Source organism: Diuraphis noxia, unplaced genomic scaffold, assembly GCF_037042655.1.
Source record: "Diuraphis noxia isolate RWA-SAM2 unplaced genomic scaffold, SU_Dnox_SAM2 contig0004, whole genome shotgun sequence".
Classification (NCBI taxonomy): domain Eukaryota; kingdom Metazoa; phylum Arthropoda; class Insecta; order Hemiptera; family Aphididae; genus Diuraphis; species Diuraphis noxia.
The window spans coordinates 34550273-34572592 of record NW_028301714.1 but is presented as its reverse complement, the minus strand read 5'-3'; the positions used below and the strand labels follow the sequence as shown (position 1 = coordinate 34572592).

Here is a 22320-nt window from a genome sequence, read left to right as displayed (position 1 = left end):
TGAACTCCTGAAACATTATTTATCTACAACCTTGGTTACACCACCAGTCTATGAATCAAAACATAAAGTAACAATATCCAATAATAATATTAATAGATGGATGCAAACTGTACAATCGACACCATCTAACCACACCATGTCAACAGGTCGTATACTAAGTAAGGTAATTATTTGCCTTTAATAGTTTTAAAAATAATTCATTAAAATTCTACCAAATACCTACATACAGATTATATTGTGGTTTGTGTTAAGAATCATAAATGGTTAGAGAAATCAATTCAACAAAACATTTTATCAACAAAAAAATGTACAAATGGTATAACCTAATTTCGTAAAACATATCTTTATACATTTATAATAATGCAAAAAGAATTATTATTTTAAATAAAAGTTGTAAACAATTTACCCATTTGACTTGTACTCAGTTGACTGGTGCTTTTCGAACATGACAGGGGTCACTCAGGTACTCTAGGCGGCCACATCTATGGGCCATCATTGACTTAGATTGTTGTTATAACAATAAATTATTTTTATTAATTAAATATATATTATATAACAATAGTAATATGAAGTAAACAACGAAAATAATAAGCTTATTTGCAAATTAATATATTAGTATTATAGGTATCTACTATATATATTAATATATTGAAATATGCACCGTATCAATTTACAACGGTTATAGTTGTAGGATATTTGGTGAATAAAAATTTAATATAAATAAACAAATGTAAACAGCAAAAATTACCACAGTTATTCTTGCTGTTAACATTTTGTTATTCTGTATAACATATTAATTTTTAAATTGTTTGTACGCAAAATAATTGCTATTATCACTGTAAATTCTTACATCTCATGATGTATGTTACAATAAAAGTATAGATTATATATATAACTTATTTTCGTCATGTGTGACAAAAAACAAAAACAAAAACAAAAATCATTTTTCGAAACCATTTTCTGATCAATGATGCAACACTACAAGCGCCCGTCGGAGTCGTTCTAGGACCTGCGGGAGCGCCACGTTTACCAGATCCGGAACGTCGTTTAACGGCATTTGCTGCGAGACTGCATCTGCGTGGTTGTCGATGCTGTCAAATTCTTGATGTTCGTACGTCATTATGAGTTCTCGGAGGCGGGTGAGCTGTAGTTGAAGCTATTTTTTCACACCATCCGATTGGCATCGCTGATGGTCTCCATCACCGCCGCCAATGTCACCGTCCGAAATCGAATGCATAGGCAGGAGCAGTGGTACCGGTTTGGCCATGTTGCCGTGCAGCACTCCGGCAGCCTGCTGACCTTGTTCGGGTGAACCACTTGGATCTAAGTCCGATAATGATGAAATTCTTAAACCACTTTCGCCCTTTTCCCAGTCACCCGGTGGCGTTCCTAGTTGATATCTTAGTAACATGTCATTAAGTCGACCGTTTTCACGCCGCTGAGCATCTAATTCGTGTCGCAACTGTGACAGCTGAAGTTGATCGTCGCCAAGAACACTACTGCACATTATGTGGTCAACCACTACGTTTTCGCACTGCACTTGTGCATCGGCCACGGATAGTGGTCTCCAACGATTTTCTACCTCCATGGTTACAAATATGCCACCACTGAAACACCGTTGGATTTTATTCAGACCACTGTCGACACTTACGGTGTAGGGTGACGTAGCGATCGTCTCTGTCGTAATAACGCCATCAACATTCAATTCGTTCGCTTCGTCCTCCACGGTTACAGACTCCGTTGATGACGACTTCGCCAAAGTGACGGTAGCCGAATCGCCGATGCCTTTGATTGGTTGATAAAATCGACAGCGCCTCCGCGTACTCGTCGAAGCCTCCACCGGAGCGCGGACCGCAGTTAACAGCACAGACTCTTCGTCATCACAATCATTCCAATTCCAATCCGCAGTCTCCTCTTCGGAAGACCAAGTGCAGATGGACTCCGTGAAGTCATTTCGGCGGCCATGGTCGTCTCCGTCATCTTCTTCGTCGCAACTGATGAAACAATTCTCTTCCGAGTAGTCCGACGGCTCAGATGGCGGTGGCGTCGTGGCTATTGTCAGCGGTGATGACCTTGTTGCAGTATGTGATTTTGTGCAGGCCGCTTCAGGTGCTTTTGCAGTGCAGAGTGTTTGCGTGTCAGACCGTATTGCCAAGACTTCTTTGGTCGACGACGGTGAAGCAGTCAAATCCGTGGCTTTCATACAAAACTGCTGCAAATTATGTTGCGGCGGCGGAGATGCGCTCTTGTCTCTCTGTACGCCCACGTAAGCCACCTGCCTCATGATCCGTTGCTCCTCAGCTTTGCCAAGAAACATCCAGTTCCGGGCCGACAGTTCCGTTTTCATCTGCTGATGCACTGACCGGATTGATTTACACGGTAGTCGAAAACAGGTCATCTCTGATCTGGCACTTTCGTCATCCATGACCAAGGTTTCAATAGGCATGGACGCTGTTGGCTGTGTTTGCAGTGGAGGCGAACGTTTAACGTTCCGTCTCGTCACTGAACGTTCCGCGGACACTGCCCACGCTTTGTACAACGCCTCGAAGTCTGCGTCAGAGGCATCAAAAAATTCGTCATCACTATCATCGTCGTCTTTGCTTGTCTCCTCATTGTTATGTATGAAATAAAGAAAAATTTAATTTAATTTAAATAATTATTCTATGAAAAAACAATTAATATACGTCATGAGCCATCTTAATAATATTAGTGTTTTTACCGGGTCTATGGCGTATTCTTCGATGTCATTTTGTAGTTGCTGCCAGCGTTGCTTGTCTTCGGCGGAAACGGATACCGATTTGGCCGACACTGTAGCCTCCATTAATGACAGCCATTTCAGGTTAAGCGCCAACAAGTCGTGGATAAAGCTCACGGTCGATTTGGCTTTCGTCTTTGCCGCCGTTTTATTCTGGCTGGTACTGCTCACCGCATGGCCTGCACTACTAGCATTGCCGATGCCAGTACCCGTACTTTCGCTGTCAGTATCCTTACTTTCGCTGTCAGTATCCTTACTTTCGCTGTCAGTATCCTTACTTTCAACGTCAGTACCCGTACTGTCACTGTCAGTATCTGTACTGTCGATGAACTGTTTCTGGTCCCGTCTAAGTACGGCCGCTGACAGCCTGTCCACCCGCTGCTCCGCGTTGTAGATGCGCAACCGGAGCTGAAAATTTTCGGTCCGCAACAATTCCAACTCGTCAAGTAGATGAACCAGATTTTTTATCGGTTTCAAAGTGGTTACGTTTCTGTTGTTGTTGATTATGCATTCGTCGTCAATAATATCTTGAGCACTGTATGGTCGACTATTGCCGAACATATTTTCACCAGTAATGGCGGTCGAATGGCATTCTATACCACGACCACGGTTATTATCGGCTAATGATTTTTAATTAAAATTAGAATATTATACACTGTTATGGTACATTAATAGACGTTAAACCTTAAAGAAGACGCTACACGCATTTGTTTTTTCCGACTTACAGATGTTTAACTTTTTTTTTTTTAACAAATTGGCGTTATGCAGATTATGCTAAGCTTTAGAAGTTTAAAAAAGTGAATGTTCTATCTATTATAAAACTTAATGATAAGAACATTATCTGTGTTTGTGTGCGAGTTTCTTACGGAAGTTCAATCTTTTAGTAAGTTTCATATATGTAAAGTATCTAGTGAAAATTAAAAATGCTCAAACTCACTTATAATTTGAACTATATCATAAGAAAAACCCACATACAAACATCATCGATTCATTCTTATAATATTTATCAATCTTTAAAATTTGGTAAATTTAAATGGTTATTAAATTGTTGTTAGACAATATTTAGGCATTTTAGTGCATATTACTTAGGTTCTTATTACAAATTCTATAAAACACATTGATTTGAATTAATTTTGATTTATACCTATATTTTCACATGACCATAGTCAATATTGGTAAACATTGATTATATTCGACTATAATACATATTTTTTTTAGATTCTGAGCGGAGCGATGAATGTATTGATTTTGCAATGATGGGGGGTTTTTTTTGTGTATCTGTGTACACGATAAGTTGTCGAAATAATGCTTCGATTTTCAACTTCAGTAGCTTTTTTGGTTGGGAAGTGAATATACCTGGTGCATTGGGGAGGTCAAATTTTGAAATTCCTAGTAGTTTTTAAAAGCATCGGGAAAAACAAAAGACAAAAAATTATGGAAAAACGGGAAATTTTACTCAAAATAAATTTTTGAGAAAACGGTTTTAGATATTAGTGTAACTCACATTTTCTATACTTGATACATTTTTCAAAATATTTCAAAACTTTTTAAATTATTTATAGACATTTGAAATTTTCAATATTTTTAGTTTTTTTTTTTTTATAAATTACATTAAAATTTTATTCGTTTTATGAGGGAAAAAACTAAAATGCGAAAAAAAAGCGGGTAAGTCGTGGATGTCGGCTCTGCTGTACAGTAGGTTACAAGTGGGTTACTGTAAAGGATGGAATTAAATTTAGAATCATATGACATTATATCATTGTATATGAAAAACGATTCTGAGTGGAGACGGTTTATCTGTCTAGGATATATTATACATTATTAAAATATTTCAAATCTTAGATTTAAAAAGAAAAACTTTTATGAACAGATATCTAAGATAATTTGAACATTGACGTAATTTTTACGTTTTTAGTCAAAATTTGAACTTTAAATGCTTTTAAAAAAAATCGTGCCTATGTATTCTTAATATTTTTCAACTGCTATTGTTACAATGTGTTAGAAGCCTTGTATTGAATTTTCAAGCTTTTATACCCAACAAATAAATTATTATCAATATTTATAGAAAAAAGTTGAAAAATTAAAATGTCAGTAAACAGCTCAAACAAATAAAAATATTTTGGAAATTTTATCAAATATAAAAAAGGACTATATAAATATTCAGTGAAAATTTCAAGTATTTGCGGTCATTTGTTTTAGAGTAACGCCAAAATAAGAAAATCACTAGATGTGAAATCCAGTAAAAATCCAATGTGATAAAAATCTAAATTTCAAACGATCGTAAAAATTTATTTTGAATTTCTGGTAGACATTTTTTTTTTGTGATAAAGATTGACAAACTTGTAAAGAATCTTGTATTAAATTTTCTAATCTTAGATTTATAAAGAAATTTTTTTATGAATTTCTAGCTTAAAATAATTTGCGAATTTTTTGTGATTTTTAAGTATTTTGTCAAAATTCAAACTTTGAATGCTTATAAAAAAAAACTGTTGTGACTATGAATTTCTTTTACTTTACAATTGCTATTTTAACAATATGTTAAAAACTTTGTATTACATTTTCGAGCTTTTCTACCCAAAAAATTAATTTTTATCAATATAAATTTAAAAAAAAACTAATAATGATCGAAAATTGCATACGCCTATGAATAGTTCAACTTAAGTCAAAATTAGCATGGTAGAATATACTTATATATAAACATTCGGTGAAAATTTCATGAATCTATGGCCATTTGTTTTAAAGTTACATCAAAAACCAAAATCAATTTTGTCGAAAACTAATTGTGCGTAAAATTTCCCGTTTTCCGTTAATTTTTAGTTTGTTTATCCCGATTATTTAGAAAAATATTAAGAATTTTTGACCCTTCAAAGTACCAACTAAATTCACTTTCTGATCGAACGAGGTACTGAAGTTGAAAATCGAAGCACTTTTACTGTCCAAAACGTGATGACAAACACAAAAAAAAATAAACACACACACATCAATGATGTGACATCATGGTAAAATCAATACATTCCTCGCTCCGCTCAGAATCTAAAATTATGGATAGATACCAAATACGTTCGGTAATACGTATTTATTTGTTTATTTTTGTTAGTGTTAATTTTAAATATTGATCTATTATCAAACTTAAAGGTTATTATTCGGATCCATATGTAAACATCGAAAACCATATAAAACACAAACAACTTAGTTAACTACTTTTACATTTTATACTTTAATAATAGATACTATTAATACATCAATTAAATTATTATTAAATTTAACAAAACTAAACATAAACTATTTTATAGTCAGTAGATATCTAACTTTTAATGACTTGTCCACTACTTATCCAATCGTCCAGACATAAAATTCAGTGTTCGTCAAAAAATATAATTAGCAGGATAGATCCCATGACCTTTGTATTCAATATTTAAGATCTGAAGACTATAAATTATATTTTTAATAAACAAATAATACATGTTAAAAAATTACAGTGACAAAATCATTTGATAGTCACTATAGTCAAGTTCATTTCATATTACCGAAATATGTTAATTTATTACTTTAAGTGTCAACTATTAATAATACAGTAACAATGAATAGTATGACTACCTGATTTCGAAATGCTAATTACAGAAAAGTCCATATCGTAGATAGTGGAATACAATAGTTCAAAAGTGTTTAACTTGTAAGTTTGTTTAAATGTTTAAACGTCTATCAAGAATGTTTAGAGGTTTTTGAAATAATGTCTCAAAATGTGTAAGTTGAAATATTGAATGAATACAAATTGACTGGTATTATTTAGTAAACAACGCACGTTACTTGGTAACCTTATGTATTGCTTATGAATATGGCCAAATTATAATAGGTACTAATAATAATAATGACTTTATGGTGTGAAATTTAAAATGAATGATTATGCCAAATAATAAATGATAAAAATAATGTTACTAGTAATCAAAGCACAAGAGAGTAACTTGTAAGAAGAAAAAAAGGTAGGCAGGTACTACATGTTAAATACATACATTTATATTATTGTTATATTATATTATGACAACAAATTTATATAATTATTACATAATATTATTACTGTAATGCTAATTTATTATTTTATTATTATTATTAAGTACTAATGCAAAAATTGACATATTAAATACACTAAGTACATTTATTACTATATAGTATGTTATTTTTATTATAATTAAATTAATTGTATTATTAAATAATTTAATTGTGCAGGCTTGACTACTGTGACATCTCGAGTTGTTTTTAATCTGTTCAATCTATAATTAATCTATTATCAGACCTGTTCCGTATCATAAACTAAATTGTATGTGCAAGACAGTATTAAGTAGCAACAACTTTTATCACATACCTAGGTACCTTTTTGGCTAATTTATTGATTGTGTTGTGATTCTATAGATAGTGATTTGATTGTATGAGTAATAGGTAGGTGCACGTGTCAAGGTCTTCGATTATCATGATGTATATGAAAGTCGAAATGAAAATTCCCAAAGTGAATACTTAAATAATAATAATTATGATAATCAAGATAATCAAGATAAAAGCCAATCGCAGTTTAGTTGTTATAATATTATATAATATTTAACAATAATATAAATGTGTGTATTTAATATTATATTAGTCATTGATGTAGAACCTATCTAATATACTTAAATAATAATAATAATTAATAACTTTGGTAAAAGTTTTTGGACTTTTAATAACACTGATTGTTTATTCTAAGATTTACCAAATCTCGTTTGTAAAAGTCCTTACTACAAAAATCATTCGGGGTTTGACCAAACAATGTTGTGTATCCTAGGTTTTACCGTAGTCGGAAAAACCTAGGATTTTCCGGTAAATCCTAGGTTTAACTGGTATTCGTACTTTTACCTAACATATATATTATTATTATTTATTTTTCCCTAATTATAAACTCCACTATGAAATTCATAAACAATTAAAAAAAAATGTATGGTAATATGTGTATACTGCATATAACTAATTTTATTGATATTTAAATCAATATTTGATGTTTAAATAAAATACTGAAAAATACATGTGGGCAGTTGTTTATTAATTTGTTGGAGTCGTTTAATTTTATTACAAAAGTTAATTCGTCGGAAGATAATGTGTTTCGTATTCATAAGTGACCTGGTCAAATATAGCTAAAAGTACTTACATTTATAAACTAGATACCTAGATATTAAAAAAAAAAAAAAATTAAAATTGATAACTTTGTGATCATGATATAATATATTTAAAATCTACAGATAACAAAAATACAATTTATGAATTAGATATTAATATATACTATAATTATAGATATGGGATATATATATATATATATATTATATAAAATTAATATATATATCTAATCTAGAATTGCTGAATTATCTTTAAAGTTAACGACAAGTCGTTTATTTATATAGTTATTTATATTTCACATAATAAGTGGATAAACAGAGTGTAGAATTGATATTTTAAATTATTCCGAAAAAGAAATCTTTCAACTGAATACGCTTGACCCAGAACTTAAGAATATGAAATCAAAATCATAAAGTAAAAATTGTTTAAAAGTTGTTAAAAAGTTTACAGATTAAATTAAAACTATCATATTATTACAATATATTAAGGCTAGAAAAGTTTTATATTTATCGATATGTGTATGTTGACAACCTACAATAATTGTATTGCCTACTATGATAATGATATTATATTGCAAATCCAAAAATAATATCTTAATAATATAATCTCCATGCATGAATAATGTGCTCGTTGGAAGTTTTTTATTTTATTATTCATACTGGAAGTGGATTACTTAAATATATATACATATATATATATACATATATATATATATATATATATACCTATAACTAAACAATATAACACAAAATAACTAAACATAAAGGAAAATTTAAATATTTTCATCTCGCGAATTTAAAAAGTAATATCTGTACGAACCTGCCTATTGTATTTCATTTATTGTTGTAAATCTAAAATATATCATTCAGTTCTATAGGTAGGTATATATACTTACCCTAAGCCAATACAATTTCTTTATTTACCTTTGTACGATGATGTGTACGGATTATATTATGTTGTGTACTTGTGTAGGTATATTATATGATTGCTTAGTGATGCATACTGTACATTTTTTTTTTTTGTAATTTACTGTACAAATTTCGACGCTTTGACCAAATTTATGTTGAAATTTGTCAATATTTATCAAAAATAGATTTATAATATTCCTATTGAATTTCGTCAAAATTATTTATTGTGAAATAGGCAAAGACAAACATAAAACAAATCAATAGTATCAATAGATATATTTAAAATTGCATAAAAATGACTAGAATTTAAAATACAGAAGAACACATATTTTATAATACCTATGCAATAAATATTTGTTATGTGTGTATAAAATAACAATAATGATTATAACGATACACTCGATTTAATAGGTAGTAGTCAATTTGATTATTATAAATTGTATTACAATTTTGAAACCAATATCTTTTTATGAGTAAATCATCCAAAATAACGTTTACAATGAAGCATTGCACTTGAAAATTCTATTCATAATTTGTTCTATTTATTTCTATTTGTTATTTATTCGGTGTAATCTTGTTCAAAGCTTAAACATTTTCATCGGACATCTTGAATCTCAAACAACTTATGCAACAACCACTTAAAAATAAATTTTGGAATATGTTTTCCTAGTGTACATTTACATGGATGTACAAAGGTACCGTGAAAATTTCAAGCCTCAAGCAATCATTAAGCTTTACATTGATCAATCAGTGAGTCAGTTCAGGACACGTTCGATCACATTATATTATAATTTATAACCATTCCGTCCGGCGTGTTCCCCATGAGACTCGCTGGTGATTATACGAGCAGTATATCAGGTAGGACCTTGCTAAGTGTGTTAGTGCAGTATAATTCCTAACTTTAAAGTTTCAAAGTTATATCAAGTTTATCGTTTTTACTTAATACAACCTTCGATGTCAGGAACAACTATTTGAGGTTTCAGCGTATCCTTTACAATAATCTTCAACTATCAATTATCATTCTTTTTGAACAAAAAAAGTTAAAACATTTTGATTTTTTGATGCATTTTAATATCAAGTAGATTCACTGACTTATTCTTCTGAGTATAACACTACTTTATGCTAGTAATTAATTATTATGTTTGAGAACAATAAAAATATAAAAATATATATTATATAATTTAAGCTAAGTAATTAAATAAATAGTAACACTAGGTAATGATAAATAAAATATTATAATATTCATTATTTTTCATTTATATCAATATAAAAATAAAACCCAATTGGTACAAATGTACAATTATGTATGTGTTATACGTTATGGACGTATTCTGTTTTGACTTCTCGGAAAATAGCCATTAGGAAAGCTGTGGATTACAAAGTATGTAATTATTTCTGTATGTTATTTGTTTAACTATGTTGAGGATACGTTTGGGTTTACTAAAAGATTATAGTTTAGAATAAAATAATATGTTTCAAATAACTGAACTAACAACAATAGGTAACTAAACAAGGATAACCTTTTTACAAACTCACCACATAATATCCACTTATACATTTAATTTAAATACATTAATTCAACACCTTTATCAGATAAAATAGATTAATATTTATGATCAATTTTTATATAGTAGTATAAGTACATTAAAATTATAAATATTATATTACAGTTATCAGTACTTAATGGACTCATCATAGTACCAGATAATTTATGACAAAATATGTGTATGTAATAATATTAAACAATTATAACTTATAAGTAAATGTATAAATATTATGCACTTGTAAATATACAATATTATTTATTTATTAATTACCTATGCATTTTATAATGTTCAGTTTGTATTTTACAATCAGACAAATCAATAAATATATATATCAAATTATTTTTCTAGACAAATCTATCAAAAATTGAATTTTTCTGTCTTCAATCACTCTATAACCATCCGCTCGTAGTGTTAATTTTGTTTGAAATGTTGAACATATTTTTTTATTAACTATCAAAAATTATCTTATTTGTTATATTAATAGTTTCGTTGACCTTATAAATTAGAGTAGCCCATTAAATAATTTTGTCCATGTGTTCACAAGCCTAGAATTCGGGATTCCTCTGTTTTAGACCAATTGGTAAATGAATCAATTGATTGGTGAAAGTCCAATAAGTGGTGGCAAGTTCTGTGTAATACAATTATAAAGGTGGATGGATAGTTGGTATAACATTTACTAATGTAATTTTTGTTTCTAGTGAATTGTACCTAATATTACTGACACAAGTTAATCGACATAAGTATCGAGACAAGTGGATAAATCATAAAATGTAGGTGATATAAAAATGTATTTTTTATAAAATATAATTTGAAGTTGTTGTAAAATAGTAGATTGTTTTAGAAATTCCCTGAGGTAACATGATTTGAAAACAGAAAGTGAAAAAAAAGAGTGTATTTGGATTTGGATTTTGAACTGAGTTTTTAACAGACCTTATGAAAGTTATTTGAAAATAAAACAACCTTTATAGTGTAGAATAAGTTTCCATAACCAAGTGCATATTTTAGATGCTGTTACGAATTGCCCTGTATTTTTTCGTTGCATTCCCCCCTCCCCACACACACCACACATCATGTAATTTCACGAAAACAAATTTTAATATATTTTTTACCTATAAAACAAATAACAAATTTGTGATAGTACCATTAATTCGATCAAAAAATTTAGCATTATTACATTTATAGAAAAATAAAATAAATAATAATTATAATTATATTATGATTTATATAAAAATGAACCAAAAATAGCTTGTGTATGAACTGTTGCGTATTTAGGGGTAAGGTATCCTGGGGGTTAAAACTCTCCCTAATTTTTTTCTAGTTCTATTCATTACTGAAGTATCGCAAAATATTATTAATTTATTAATGACGAAATATTTTAAAACTGCTTAAAATTGAATAATTTATTTTTAATTTTATACCAGATAGTAGGAATTAGCGTTGATTTTATAGTTATAAAATTTTTATTTGAATTTCCAGTAAACTGTGAACTATAATATTAGTTACGTAAGTCTTAAAATATTGTATTAACGTTTTGTGATTTCGGGCCAGCTGTATTATTGGTTATCGCTTAATTATTTTTCTTGAAATATAAAATTATTATTGTAAATGTAAGTTTTGAATTAGTTATAATATAATATTCAGTTAAATTGTTTATACTTTATTTCTGTCATAATTTTTTTATGATTAAAAATTTAAGTAGCCGTCCTGAGATTTTATTACAAAAAAATTACCACTCATAAGGTATTAAGGCATAATTCTTAATTAGATATGAATTTATAATGAAGCTATTTAATATTTGTTGAGAAAAATTATTGCTAGGAGTTAGGTCATCTCCCCAAAAAATACCAAAATCCGTCAATGTGTATGAAGATATTTATGACATTTAAAAATGTATACCTAATGATTGCTAGAATCCCCAAGTTTTGGTTAAAAAAAAAACTTTTAAAAATAAAATTAATGATGATTGCGTTATTTTAAGTAAGTATGAAAACCAACTGGCATTAGTTGTCATTCAAATAAAGATCAAATGACAAAATTGTATACTGGTTAAATGTGTCACTTACTTGTATTCCCTTATTACATTAAACTAATTCCTTAGGACATTTTAACTGACATCAACCTTATCTTTCAACAAGCATATCAATCAAACGAACAAACAAAGGTATATTAAATGTAGTCACTATAAGGTGATAATAAACCAGCTGAGTTTATATGAATTGAATATAAACAAAAACGACTCAAAGAATATCGGAACAAATGTTACTGGTTAATTCGTTATAAATAATATTTCAATTTATTGTCTACACTATGTTTCCGTTTTCTAGTAACATGTTCAAATTACTGTGATGAATATGAACAGATTTGTGGTATTTCCCCATAAGTTTCCATGTTTTTTAAATACTTACAAATAAATCATTAAAAAAATTATAGAATATTATAATGTCATGGATGGCCAACATGTATACGTCTATGAGCTACATAGGATAAATACAATGATATCAAGTGCCAAAATGTTTATAAAAACATTTCATAATTTTTATAATTTTATCGTTTTTATCGTCAATAAATAAATATTGGTTTTTTTTTAATTAGACGCGAGCCGCATACGACTATGATGCGACCCGGAAGTCGGCCACCCGTGGTATACTCGTATATTATGCACAACAATATGAATTTAAAATGTTCCTTAGGTACGAAAAGCGTAAGTACAGAAAATCGAAAATCGACCACATAAAAGCACCATCAATATGTAATTTACTAGCTGCAATGATATTTAATGAGATATTCTATGAATTTTTACTAAAAAAAATTCACAGGAAAAAACTATATTTTTGAAACAATGTTATATTAAATTATATTACTGCGATTAGAGCTTCAAGTTAAAAAAAAAATAATTACTAAAATATTAATTTAGTAGGTTGGTATATATTATGTAAAATACATGTTATAAATTACATTTTACACTAGTTTCTTTACTCTAGTGTACTTTGAGCTACTTCGTTTAATTTTAAGCACTTGCAATTAGTGATATTAATGAATGGTGTGAATTCCTTAGAGAAATCCTTTTGTTATATTTGTCTCCTGTCATTAGTAGTGAACTAACTAAACCATTTATGAAATAACTACTTATATTATTAAAAATGGATACATATCTTTAGAACTCCTGTGGTATTATGAGTTACTTATTCCGGGTAAAATGTTAAGGGGCGTTTATTCCATAGGACACCTATGGAATGAACGATAATTATAAATATAAATGATTTTACCTATTTATGAATACCATAAACGGCATAGCGATATTCGAAATAAGCGTTTTTGTTTGATGTATCTTAGTATAATTCTTTATCTTAAATGGTCTTTAAATTTTATTTTTAATCAAAAAAAAAATATTAAATCATTTTTAATTAATTAATAAAATTAACACTCATTTCACCTTTTTTCATGATATATCATAAACTACTAGATTATTAGCTTACAGCAAAATGAATATTAGCTACATATAAATAGGTATAATGTTTTCTAAGATTGTGTTATACATATCCATAAGTTTTAAAAATGAAATGGTTTGATATTGTAGTTTTTGATTGGACAAAAGAGCTTCGAAAAGATTATTGCCAGACATTTTTACTGCTTTCTATGTAGCTTGTGTGTGAAAGGTTTGCCTAAGGTTTGATATCCTTGAATGTTCTATACGTAATCTGCTAGTATTTTTGATTTCTCTGAGTTAGTTGATAATTGGTGTACATCATCATTCAGATTCCCATAAATTAGTACAATAGGTGCTAAAACGTCCTATAGATGTCAATAAATGAGGAATTGATGCATATTGTCAGCCATTTTCACGATTAGCACTTCTCAAATGTTTTTATAAGGTTATCTAAAAATTCCAAGATTTGTATATATTGCCTACAAATCATATTTACATGAATATGCGTTAAAATATTTGTTCGAATATTTTTCAAATTTTCATCTCATTAAATACGCACATATTATATTCTGAAAATGAATTATTATATTTGTGTAATTTAAAAGAGTCTATAATAGTTTATACTAGTAGCTTACACTAAAAAAAAATTAAAAATTATAAGAGCATTAAGAGCTAATAAAACATAATTTTTTCCATAGTGTTAATTAATAATTTAAGATTTAGTATTATGACTATTTTTGTTTCTACTCTCGATTTTATAATATTTAGTATATCGTAGTATAAATATTATTTAATGTTTTGAGTACCTATATAAAAATAACATATAGTTAACTTCAATATTTATTTTTATACTATAATATAAGTATTACCAGAAAATTAAAAATCTTTCATTCACGTGTTTTGAATATTAACAAGAATTACATTGCACGTTAATAATGAGGGGTGACATTTTCTCGTCGCAACAAATATTTTACAAATAACGTGAAAATATGTAAAGCGTTAACGATATCTGGATATGATATTTAAAAAATGACATATATTTCACCCAATTTCATATCATTTAATCAGTGTCAAAATCCAGATTTTTCCAGCTTTTCTTTGTGCCATCTTGAGAAATGTGTGTATGTTTAAGATAGTATAAATATTTTTGTATAGAACTCTTATTTAAATAATAATAGAAGCATATTTTGTATCCATTGTATTTGATACGTTATGGAAATGTATAACCATCACAATTCTAAAACATGTATATAATCTTAACGGATGATGCGTGTTGAGGGTAGGTAGTCAACCATAACGTTGTAATATCTTGTACTATACGTAGCACAGTGCGATTAATAGCTATTGTATCAGGCATGCCGTGTTATATCGTCTGGTAGCTTACCAGAGAATTCCAGAAATGTAAGGCTGCAAATATTATTGAATTTCCCCTCTGAAATAATGATTCCTCTTCAAATAATATAGTTTTACCATTAATTGGTACATTGCAGGTTTCCCTTGCCAGTCTATTAGCTCGAAATAAGATTATAATACCAATAATTTTCCTAGCTATCTTTATAGTCATCTCCATATGAAATTATATCATTTAAAAGTTATTGCCAGCTTGTCACGTGTTCTATAGATGAATATCGACACAACTCAATAACATAATCAGGAATTTATTGTGGCTACTGTAGGTCAGTCTAGTTCATACAAGGCCACTTGCATAACATCAACTAAAAATAAGTGTATTAGACAGCTGCTTGAGACTTATTCAATTAAAATTTCATATTTTGATATAAATATAATTTTTACGTCATTTAATTTTCATGTTTCAATAAATTGTCAAAAAATGTTTGAAATACAACAGACTACATGTTTTAATAATAAATCAAATTTATAATGATTAATTTTTATATTATTTTTATATTTAAAAGGATTATTCCAATAACAATTAGTTGTATACTTCATATACTTGTATATTACACTATGTATGTAAATTAATGTACTTCTGAAAATACGAGCATTTTAAATAGTGATCTTATCTTATATTGTAAAACCTAATAAATGCATCAACAGAGTATGAAATATTATATAATGTATAATGTATCTATTGCCTACATACTACATATTTTATTTTACCTAAGAACCAAGCGTTTGAAAACTTATGATACATAATAAACTATAAATTAATAGTAATAATATATATATATTTTTTAAACCATCCTTATGGTTAAACGTAGGTATATAAATATATTTTGCTACAATCTAATGAAAATTTAATAAGTATCCATGTTTAGAATAAATTGCTAAATATAATAAAGCGATATAATCAAGTTTATTAGTGTATGTCTGGTAATGTTTATGATCAAATTACTATAGAGTAGATACAGGTAGAGAGTAGTACAAACAACTTTTTTTCTAATTGATTTTTTTGCTTAACTTTTGTTCATTGCTATTAATAAATAAATAAATAGAAAAAATTAAATAAAATATGTATAAAAAATGAATCAATTATTCTTAGTTTATTAAATTTCTAACAAAATGTAACATGCTACTTGAGTATTTTTCCACTGCACTATACCCAAAATAATATCTGATTCCCCATTCTTCAATTTACCTTTCAGAGGATAAATATGTAGTAGCATGCTACATTTATTTTTTCTCTAGATTTTATAGCACTACAAAGGTTTTCATCTTCATCCATTTGTGTAGGTACTTTAAGTCTTTGCAAATCCCATGCAGTCACCTTTTCTGGGGCTCCCTTGAGATTTTTGTCTCCTGGATTGCAATTCATGACCAATTTAAATGGGGTTTTTATCGTTTCTGCGCAACATGTCCAAGGTACCTTTGAATTTTTATACATTTTGTGACTGATATAAATTCTATTTTCTCCCGTTGTTCTTTATTGTATTTTTTCCTGTGCCTACATTATTGTACCACATTATTGTTTTTAAATTTTTGGTCACAAATTACCCACAAAATGATATTTAAAAAAATTCTGAGTTTTAGTTTTGTTGAGCTGGCATCGAAGTCCTTGCATCGCAACTATAATTGAACACTTTACTACTAGATTTAAAAAAACTACATTTCACTTATAAAAAATGTGTGTAATACAAAAAGTATTTTCTCAGCCTTTGCTGTACCCACGTCTATTTCTCTTGCACCAGCTATTACTCGTAAGTTTTTGGTATCTCGTCAAGTTATTTAAATTCAGTTACTTTTTACTTAATTTTTTGAATGTCCAATAATTTGTGCAATTTGCTTCAAGTTCAATATTTAATAAGTCAATAATTGTTGGTATTCTCCTCATATTTGTCAGTATTATTCGTATCACTGTTAGTGCTTGGTTACATCCAGTTCACAGAAATCCAAATCTTAAATTTAATGCTGACCCATTTATATTCAAGTTAGCTTCAATAGCATCCATCTAACATCATTACCCCATATGTAATGTTGATTATAATGAGTTTTTCACCTATCCTTGTTTTTATCCAGTATCAATAAATTTCCCTAGAAACTGTCTGGTCTATAATTAATTTCATTTTGTGCTTTCTACATGCACATTCTGGTCAATTTTAATAGTTTACCTATTTGGTATTTCAAATTGTTATATAGTATAAAGTCTAATCTAATGTACGCAGTAATAAGCATTTTTGAAATTATAAATATTTGAGATACCTTGAATATAATATGTGTATATTCTTACAAACATATTTAATTACTTTATAAAACATAACATAGCTTATGAAATTTAAAATGTATGTCACCTGAGTTAGGTGTGATGCAATTTTATAAAGTTTATTATCCAGTTTTTTGTTTCACATCCGTTAATGATTGGTTGTACCATTTGATATTCATAATTTCTTACTTGAATGTCCAAGTCTTAATTCTCAAAACCTAGAAAATCTAGACTACACCAACAAAAGTCAGTGTGAGGCTATTTCAGTGTAGATAAACTGCACAATGAAAGTACAATTTTCCCCACAGCAGAAGATACTCTAAAATACTATACAATATAAAATTGGAACATGTTTACAATGATGTAATTATTATTGTTGTATTTAAATAAAAATAGTCTTATGAAATTATCCCTTATCAGCTGAGATGGGATTTTGGTCTATCACTTGGTGTACCTAGAAAAAATAGCATTAGTAACTAAACTAATGTTTTAATAGATAATTTAATCCGAAATAAATTGAGTATATCGTTTTACTAAAACCTTTAATAAACACAAAATAATCATTAAAATTAAATATTAAACAGAAGTAAATTTCAGATCTCAGCATAAGAAATAAATGTATAAAATATTACCGTATTATCTATAAACACATATCTTATTTTAATTTTAGTTAATATACCTACCTATTTTTTTAAGAACTAGTTTTATATTTTGACTAATTATCAATTTCTAGATTATTTCATAACTATATATTTTTATAAGTACCAAATTATACTGATCATATTTATTAAAATTTTATATTTTTAACTGTTGATATATTTTATTTCAATAAAGCAATCTTCTTTATTTCATTTCATTTAAAACAATTTAAAAAATATATAAATCTTCATTTTTTAAATAGGTGCCTTACTTTTTATCTCATAATAAGGAAATGAATCAACATTTTAATATCTAGTACTCTTATTGACCAGTTTGTCTTCATCGTCTGTAAATGCTTAAGCCCATTTATATTGAATGTTTCAAAATTATAGACTGAAAATTTAAAATAAAACTTGAATCAGATTCTAAATAAATTATTTTTACTGCTGGATCAATATATTTATCAATCTAAGAAATGCTTTTTATTCTTCAAATATTAAAAGAGCCAGTTTTTTCGTACTTAAAAATATTAAATATTTTTTATTTATGATTATAGTGTGTATATTTATTTTACATACTATATAATACTTTTACGTATTTTAATTTTTTGTATTATTATCAAATGTAAATTACACATTTAAAGATAAATTGTATACGTATGAAACTACGAGATACCTGTGTTTTATTTTAACCTAAAGAAGCTTAATAAAATTACTTCTTGCATTTATTTAATATTCATAATGGAATCTTCACCTAACATATACAATATTTGGTTTAAATTTTAAAGTGCTTATTTTTCATATTCTTTTTTAAACTAAAAACAACTATGCTATAGAGTTTCTGTTTTTCAGTGAAAACTTAAATGTATTCTGTTTTTACCAACTTGTTTGTTTATTCGGTGTTTTATTGTAAGACTAAACAAATAAATAGTCTTAATAATTTTGTATAAAAAGTTATCGTTTGAATGAGCAAACTTCCACATTTTTATTAATTAAATTAGGAATAATCACTATATTAATTTGTTTTTATGACTGTGAGAAATATAAATATTAAAATATTATGATACACTAACATATTTTATTAACTGTTTTTTATTGTAATGGTTTTGTATAATATTTTTAGCTATGCAGTATTTCATAAATATTATCCAGCTCTTCACAAATTTTTGATTTTATTATTTCAGATTTTCTTTTTGGATAGTTATTTTATGTATTTATTTTTGCTCAAATTATGACTAAATACAAAGATATTTTATGTGTTTTTATATATGCAAATATCCTTATTAATTATTAGTATCAGTGGGATGGAAAAATGAAATTTAATTTTTTTAAATTATACGTATACGGCTAGCTGTATATTTGTTTTGTATTTCGATTCTTACATGTTACGTGCTCATGAAATGTTTGATCGTTTATCTTTTAATACACAATGTACATAATAATTTATTTCGAAATTTGCTGATACTGATACCTTACTTAGGCTGGTTCTTGAAAACGCATAAGCAATTCGATATTGTTATTAAATTAAATCATTAACATTTGCTCCCGAACAACAATAAATTATTTTATATTTATGTGTTGTATATTATGAAAATCTACGACAATATATATTTTTAATTCTAACTGATTAAAGAGCCACATTTATTATAATTTTAACTAGGTGTCGTATAGTTCATTTAACCTAAAAAAAGTTTATGTTTATTTTCGTGTAGCTTAAAAATCTGAGATACTTATTTATAAGGGTAATTTATGTAAATATTTTAAAAATCTGAATAGTTAATTTCCATTAAGTATTAAAATAGTAATGTAATTTTGAAGTAATAACAGCAGGTGGGTAGAAAAGAATACATGGTGATTCGCCGAGTATGCTCTACAACTCTTGTTCTATTATAATTCGTTTATTTAAATTTTGGTTTTTGGAATTTGTAAATAAACAAATAGTGCATGTTTTCAACATTCAGAGAATTTTTTTCACTCAAGAAGAAATTTTCTGAGAACCACTATTCCATTCTCAATTGTAAACTTTAATGAGATGAAAAAAAATATTAGTTAAGTAATTTAATCCAAATTCAAATGAATAGTTTCCGAGTTATTAAATTTATTAATTTACTAACAAATTAATTTATTTTATAACGATTTTTCATAAAAATATGTAATATATTTAAATATTTATATGAAAATATCTACAAATTTAAACACATTCAAACTAATATTAATTATTCTGATTTTCATAAAAATCCTTCGTATTTTCTAAGCCTATTAATATGGATTATTATTATCAGTGCATACATTTAAGTAACTTTTAAATTACTCGTTTGAACTATAATTAAAAAAATAAATATTTTCCCTAATAATAAATCACAACAAATTGTAATTCTTATTAAAAATAATAAGTTTTTATCGCTACATGACACTCTTCAAATTGCATATTATATAAACACCGTTTAAAAATATGGTCATTGAGTAGATAATATTATACTAAATAATTCAAAAAATCAGAAGTTGGATAAATAATTAGTAAAATAAAATATAGTTGAACCACCTCAAATATAACACATAATTAGGTATGTATAAAAACATTCATGATGGGACGACCGTGCCTAGAATTATTATAATAAATATAAATATTCAGTAAATCCCATCTGATTTCAATTAACATTTTATCTTTTTACAATATTATGATTGTTTATACCTATATATCCCAATTTTTGTTTACATTTGCATTATACGAAAACGGTTAAAACACACACACACACATACACACAAAATTAATATTGAGCAAATAAACAAAGATAATTCAATTCTTTTTTAAAATTTATTTATAAATATTTTTAGCTTTATCAATAAGTGTTTAAAATTAAGATCAAAGAAGTAGTTGCCGATAAAAAAAACTATTCACTTAACATTTGATATTTATTCATAAATATTTCTATACAAGTACCTATTTCGATGATACTCTAATATAGTATTTTAATTAAAATTTGATGATTATTTCACCAACTTATGATTAATAATTTACATTAATGTATAAAAATATGATATTAAAATTCCTTAAAAACAAATAAACCTGTATTGAAAAAATATATGGTTATAGTAATTATTGATAAAATAATGACAATACAGGGTGTCCCACAGAGACTTTTTAAACCTACAAATCATTTATATTTTTTTAAGGGTTTTTTGTAGTGTAGTTTAAGTCGTTTTAATATGGATTATATAAGATTTACGTGCAATGGACAGTTTTTACAATGATATGCCGTATCAAATATAACAACACTTTTAGTTACTTTCTATTCAAAGCAAATGAGAACTACATTTAATATTCAAATCAGTTGTGACTAAGGGGTTTTAAACAAGAAAAAGAAATTATTATGAATAAATATATGTTATTTATCTATTTGTAAAACAACTCTGGTTAATTTAAAAATAGTATATGGACTGCAATATTGGAGAAGATAAAAATCATTCTGTACTTTATATGTAGAAATGAATTATGATACAGATTTTGCTAAATTAAAAAAAAAAAAAAAACAATACAAGTTTATAATACAATAATTCCGTACTATTATGTGTACAAAAATAGTGAACATATTACCTATATTTTATATAATATTATATATATATAATATTTATCATCATCTTGATATTTCCTGCATTTGGAAACATTCGTAATAAATAATGAGCCAAATATTAAACCAGTGAGTTGGGTAGTGAATATTTGAACACATTGCTCAAATATGAAATCAACGATAATATTTATAAATAATCAACATACTTTTACACACGAAATACAAAAAAAAATATTTTCAATTCTTATACATTTAATATAATAATGTAATAAGTCATAAAAAAATATTTTGGAGACGATTAACTGACAAAAACCAATTTACTGGTGGTATCTTTTGGGTTACGCTAATAATTAATAAGCAATAGTGCCTTAAAATAGAAAAAAACACTTAACATAATATAAACATAATACAACCGTAAAATGCACATAAAACGTGATTTGTATTTAAATTTAAAAATGTTTTCTGGCTAAAGGACAGATAATAAATGCAATTTTTAAGACTAAAGTCATGTACGTAAGTGTATAATTTAATATAATAGAAAAAAAAAACAAGATTCTAATAATAGTATATAGAGTGACTATATTATAGTGAGCCATTGTGTTTTCACAACATACATAGGAAAATGGACCATACTGAGGCCATCACATATTATATATGGATCAATTAATACCTACTATAT

At 27.2% G+C, this 22320-nt stretch overlaps 1 protein-coding gene and 1 pseudogene across 2 annotated transcripts in view; one reads left to right on the top strand and one right to left on the bottom strand.

Annotated features, from left to right (window-relative positions):
- Positions 1 to 22320, top strand: part of LOC107168011 (uncharacterized) — a 126352-nt gene that overhangs the window by 62580 nt on the left and 41452 nt on the right. The window lies entirely within an intron of this gene.
- LOC149055996 (uncharacterized) lies at positions 965 to 6386 on the bottom strand (annotated as a pseudogene).